Source organism: Leopardus geoffroyi, chromosome B2 (assembly GCF_018350155.1).
Source record: "Leopardus geoffroyi isolate Oge1 chromosome B2, O.geoffroyi_Oge1_pat1.0, whole genome shotgun sequence".
Taxonomy (NCBI): Eukaryota; Metazoa; Chordata; class Mammalia; order Carnivora; family Felidae; genus Leopardus; species Leopardus geoffroyi.
The window spans coordinates 79207871-79214476 of NC_059332.1; positions in this window are offsets into that span (position 1 = coordinate 79207871).

Below are 6606 nucleotides of genomic sequence, written 5' to 3' on the forward strand. Positions count from 1 at the left end.
AACTCATGGAAGGCTTGCACAGGGTGCTGCCACTCTGCCCTGCAGACTGGTGACCTGTGCTCTTGGGGCAGCCCAGATTTTACCATCCCTCACACACACAATTCCGACACATCCCCGGGAGTACCTCTTATGGGATATTCTCCTGCTCATCAACCTACCCCTTGGCGTTCAACATCACATCTGCAGGTGGAAACCATTTACAACCTATGAAAGGTACTCCCTGGAAATGTCTCAATTCATTCACACAGAATTTTGCTTTTTCATAAAGAGGAATAATCTAATTACCTTAAGGGTCTCTGAGTCATCCTGAATCTCTTTTGGTTGAGGGTGGATTTTTTTTTTCACTGAATTCTATGAAATTCCAAGCAGAATCCTGGGATCCAAATAGCTTGAAGTCTATTTGTTGAGTGGCTGGCTGAAGTGACCTGTGGACAGAGCCAGTCATTAAGAATCTAATCAAGTAGTGATTCCAACAGCTATGACTATTTTGCCTGTTATTCTGTTGTTGTTCAGGGTGAAGGGGAAGGCTGGAGCCTGACAGCTGGTGAATTGTACTGACTTTCCGTTTAGAGCTCAAGAATAATGCTCAGTAATGGAGTCAAAATTTGACTTGTGACCTGGCATTTTATCACTACAACTGAATGCTTTGTGGAAACTGAGAGTTATTTTGTTGCTTGAAAAATGCAGTGTTTGTGGGCATGCCTGTATGCCTTTCAAATTTACAATCTGTCCTGGGCCCATCAGGATGTTAGACACCCTCCCCACCCCCACACCCCCGCCAGTCAAAGAGCAGCTATCTTTTTTCCTCAGAGCTAGAAGAGGAGCAGACAGGAAACAACGTGAAAGGAAGATGGTTTTTCATGCCTCAAAGTTCACCTTTTGCAAGGATCACCTTTAAATGGGAGGAAATGACTCAGTTTCCACATGTGGTTGGCCAGCCTCTATACTCCTGAGAAAGTCAGTAAGAGTGGCAAAGGCAAACTGTCAGCACCCCTATTAGGAATATTATGTTGCGGACACGCATACATTCAACGCAAGACATTGAATGCTTCTGGTCACCACAAACCCAGGTTGAATTTGAACCCATGACCTCCTGGGGAAAGACTCTGGCAGCCCTTTAACAGAGTTCACCGGTCCCTGCACTGCTACATGTGAGCCTGTCTCATTTTTTTAGTTCTTTATCCTTTTAAAATTAGAACAGGGCTATGATGAGCCAATTTACTGCCGTTCTGTGTAATTTAGGTTATTCACTCAGTGAAATGTAGAGGATGAGAACACAGTTAAGACTGCATATTTCAACTTCAAAGAAAGCTCTCAATTTATTTCTGCCAAAATGTTAATAGTTTCACTGGACGTAGAACATTAGAGAAGCATGTCCTGCCTCCCTGAGATAGCTGTTGATCCTAAAGAAGTCATACTTTGAGGTTTCTTTTTTTAACTTCCGGTTGGTCGTGCCTCTCTCCCACTCCCCACAGAGTGGTCTGTTGGGACTGATGAGTAATGATTTCCTGGTTTGGGAACTGGCAAAGCAAAAACATCACTCTCTCTTAGAGTTTTGAGAGTTCTGTCCAAGTTTGACCCTCATGTTTTCTTTGGTATTTTCAGTGTGACGCTCACACCACAGGGCTGGAACACTCACTGATTAAAGACATTTTTGGAATGATATTATGACTGCACGATTTCATTCTAATTCAGAGCATTGCTTTAGAGTTTCGACAGCTATTATTGGCTGTCCTTTGAAGCATTAAAGCATTTTGTTTTTCTGTGGCTCCGCATTGCTAGATGGGAACTTAGCTTCCCCCTGCCCGCTCTAAAGGGTAAGTGTCAGCAAGTCCGCAGACCGGGCTGGGGCTCTGTCATCCCACGCTTGAGATCTGAAGTGCTTGCTCACGAGATGCTCTAGCAGTGATGCAAGGAGCCTAAAGAACCTCCTGCACCACTTGTGCATGTTTCTCAAGAGCTACAAGCTGGAGAAGAAAAATAACGTTCTTTTTTACTCTACCATCAAAAATGAAATCTGGTCTAGGTGGAGAAGCTGGTTGCCAGGGTAGGGAATGAATGGATGGGGAAGGAGGGATGATGGGCTTCCTTGACCTTGGGGGCCACTGCCTTATGTCGGGCACAAAGAAAATCACTGCCGCTTCTCAGTGATCTTCCCATGTAACTAAACACATGCTCATTAGGGCGTTTTTTTTCACCTTCTCACCTTCTTTCATTAAACCCCACTCTTTAACATCCCAGCTGAGCAGCAGCCAAGGAGGCTGAGAAATGACAGGAAGGCGTTTTTCCTTTGTTCATATGTTTTGTTTTGTTTTTCATCACCAAGCAGAGGATCAGTAATGAGGAGATGGATCATCCTTTCATTTCCAACCATGTGAGGAGTATATCCTAACAGACAATAAACAAGCACGTAGTGCAAATAAGGGGAGTGAGGAAACAGGTTAATTCAGCTTTTGTCCCCCTTGATTTAACTCTTGCAAAATAGTCATCAAAACTCTGTAATTAAAAAGGCTACCAACATTCTATGTCTAAATGTTTCATTTAAAAAAAAAATAGGGCAAGCAGCAGTGTTATAATATCAAAATATGGCAAATAATGAAAAAAATGTTGCTAAAAAGAGAGGTACTTCTTAAATGGTCACTGGGCCTGCCTTCTGAGCAAACTCTCTTCCTGGTGTTCTTCATGGTTTTTGCAAATTCGAGCAGGAACTTAACAAGGGAAATGTCTACCTGTCTTGGGTTATAAAGATTAAGTGAAATAATAAACACAAAACTCCCAGCCTGGTGCCTGGAATTTAGGCTTTCAATAATTGAGAGTTGTTTTTATTTCTCCTACTGCTACACTGTAGCTACATCTGTATCAAATATCTAGACAGGACCACAGTATGGCTACAGGATCTTTCAGTCTTAAACCAGTGGGTGGGCCGCTGATTTGTAAACAGAGCGCTCACATTCTGAGGGTTTCTTGGGGCTCAGCTGTGACTTCTTTGCTGTGGCTCCCATTCTAAACAGATGCTGCCGATTATCTGCTTTACACGGTGGCCTGGATGTACTGATACCTTGAGACAGCCCCATTATCTACTCCCTGCAGTTCACTAGCTTTCCCTTGAAATGCAGCTGCCAGTAAAAATGAGAATTGGCAAAAGCCAATGGGGTATATGATTAGTCTGTGGCTTCCTTGCCTTGTCTGCTGTGTCCAAAACATGTTAGGGAAACAGGTAGAGCTCAGACTTTATGGTTCCAACAGCACTGAAGAGTTGAAAGTATCATATTGTTTTCGAATTCCTGTTTAAAGAACTATCGATTTACACAGAATATAGGTGAGACTTGGGAGCAGAACATCTGGGGATATCGATTGTAACTGCAACTCTGGCACTGATGACCCAGGACGTAACTTACCATTTCTAGACCTTACTTTTCTGTTTTGTGATATGGGAAAAACACCAATTTGTCTAACGTTTTTTGTTGCTGTGTTGTCGTTGTTGTCAATGTTTATTTGTTTTTGAGAAAAAGAGAGAGTAGGAGCGGGGCAGGGGCAGAGAGAGACAGAGACACAGAATCGGAAGCAGGCTCCAGGCTCCAAGGTGTCAGCACAGAACTCGTGGGGTGGGGGGGGGGGGGGGGGGCGGGGAAGGCAAACTCACAAACTGTGAGATCATGACCTGAGCCTGAAGTTGGATGCTTTACCGACTGAGCCACCCAGGCGCCCCTAACTGTTTTTTATACAGTCTTTGAGAATGTCTAATAAGATAGTAAAAGTAGAAACACATTGGAAAAAACTTTAAGAAAAATTCGATGAAGGATTTTATTACCATTAATAATTTTTCCAATGTAATGGTCCACTGATTTCTCAGTTGTATCAAATTACATAGAATATTTTAATTATTCTGCTCATTTCAAGAGAGAAAATAAAATAAAAAATAAAAAATAAAATAAATTATGAATCTTCGAGCTTCGAAAGCGTTGACTTTGTATCCAAGGCCCAGGAAAGAGCATGTAGTATGCTAATCACCAAGCTGAAGGCTCCTAAGCAAGAATCCTGGATGTATGTAATAGATGACTATGTAGATAAAGGAATTTCAGTCTGTGACCTGATGGTATGTCTCCCTGAGATGGTAACTTGGCTGATCCACCTGTGGTTCTTGCTACTGCATGCTACAGATTCTTGCCCACTGGGGGTTACTTTTGCAACTCAAGAAGACCGTTTCCCTATACATAAAAATCTGGAAAACGTGCTATTTATTTTTTCTTTAAAAATATCATTTGTCTCGGGGCACCTGGGTGGCTCCGTCGGTTGAGCGTCCGACTTTGGCTCAGGTCATGATCTCACGGCTAAGAAGTTTGAGCCCCGCGTCGGGCTCTGTGCTGACAGCTCAGAGCCTGGACCCTGCTTGGGGTTCTGTGTCTCCCTCTCCCTCTGCCTCTTCTCCACTCACACTCTGTCTCTCAAAAATAAATAAATGCTAAAAAAAAAACAAAAAAAAAACAAAAAAACCACTAAACCCGTGTCGGTGGCTATGTTGGTTAAGCATCTGACGTCGGCTCAGGTCACGATCTCGTAGTTCATGGGTTCAAGCCCCGTGTCAGGCTCTGTGCTGACAGCTCGGAGCCTGGAGCCTGCTTTGGATTCTGTGTCTCCCTCTCTCTCTGCCCCTCCCCCACTTGCACTCTGTCTCTCTCTCTCTCTCTGTCTCTCATAAATAAACATTAAAAAAAATTTTTTTAACTAAAAAAATATATCATTTCCCTCAAAATGTTGCTGAGTGTTAAGACTGAACAACTCCTATTTTCCGTACAGTAGGTATTACATAAAATAAGGGGGACTTCATCTCTGTGTCGTGTATGGTTCTCAAGTGTCAGAGGAACAACGGTAAGGGTAGAAATATCATTCTAGAAGCTCATTGAGGAGCTGTTATTTGTCACATGTGATCTCGTGTGTCAACTCAGCACAATAGTCTAGAAAAAGAAATCATGTGACAATTTTGCAGTGTCAAAATTATTAAAGAATATATAGGGAAGAAATGAATCGTCAGTAAATGTCATTTTAAAACAACTTCAGTTCTGGGGCACCTGAATGGTTCAGTCAGTTGAGCATCCGACTCTTGATTTTGGCTCAGGTCATGATCCCAGGGTTGTGGGATTGACCCCCATGTCAGGCTCTGAGTTGAGCATGGAGCCTGCTTGGGATTCTCTCTCTCTCTCTCTCTCTCTCTCTCTCTCTCTCTTCCCCCCCCCCCACCCCCCGCACAGCCCCTCTCCCCCACTCACTCACACACTCTCTTTCTAAAATAAAAAAAAAAATGTTTAATAACTTCAGTTCTCAAATTTTCTGTCATAATCTGTTACGAGGAGAATCCTAATGTCAAGACCATGCCTCCAGTGGTCTGAAATATTCTCTCCTGTCACCTTTTTGAGGAAGGCTTTCTTTTTCCTTTCTGTAGTTCATTCTCCATTTAACAGATGTTTTTGTTAATAAGGAACCCATTGGATGGGTGGGATAGGAGATATGGAAAAGGAAAAAGAAGCAGAAGGAAAAAAGAAACAGGAGGAAAGTAGAAAATAAGAAAGATTTCTCCAGAATATCTGTACCTTTTAGAGTCCTTTAAATACTAAACATGAGAAGCTGGAAATGATATGTGACATTTGTGATCTGACACTTTGCCTAACATACAAAGCTCAGCTTTCAGAGGCAGCCCCTGGGGTCTGACTTTGGAGAATTGTTGGCATATTCAGAGAGGGTAGCTCCCTACTAATTCATTTCTCCTCTAAAAAACCTCACAGAAATGAACTGGTCTAAGAATTACCCTGAAAGAGCACCTTGAGACACAGTGCGGATATTTAATTTTATTTAAAAATGATTCAAAGATAATATAATGTCAAGATGACAATTTTTAGTGACATCACAATAATACATTGGGGCTAATGTGCTCAATTGATTGAGTCACTGAAGCAAACCATGAGTTCAACACTCAAGTTGATCATTTTATTTTCAGGCTTTATTATTTTTGAGTAAAAAAAAAGCACTTAAAAACTACTGTTTTAATAAAACTAACACATGCCCATCATAATGAAAAACTGTGTGGTTGAAAAAAAAGTAAAAAGTCAAAGGCTCCTCCTCTTACCCCCATCTTTCAACCCTTTTCCCAGAGGGATTTGCTGTTAAGTGTGATGTATACTTTTGTATACATTGTTGGTGTATATAATTGGTTGAAAGAATTAAAGGACAAAGTCCCAGAAATGGAATTTTGGACTGTAAGTTTTGTGTGTTTCAAACATTGACAACAAATGCCAGGTGCATCTTGAGCCCTTTAAATGGACATGATCAATCTATATAAACACACGGCTAGAGTGAAGTGAAAACACAGTCTGGTCCCATCTCTAAGACGGCACTGGGCTAGTTCAAAGATGGTACACCAGTACTGCCCTCCCAGGGGCTTTGGAAAGTCATAGGAGAAGGGGTACTCTGTTGTCACCATGGTTGGGAGGATGGAATAAGGGACTGGGAGGCTAGACATGCTGCATTTCATAGGGCAGTCTCACACAATTAAAAATTGTCCCGAGTCTTCTACAATTTACAAATGTTTAGTGGGCGTTCGTGTTAGGGAAG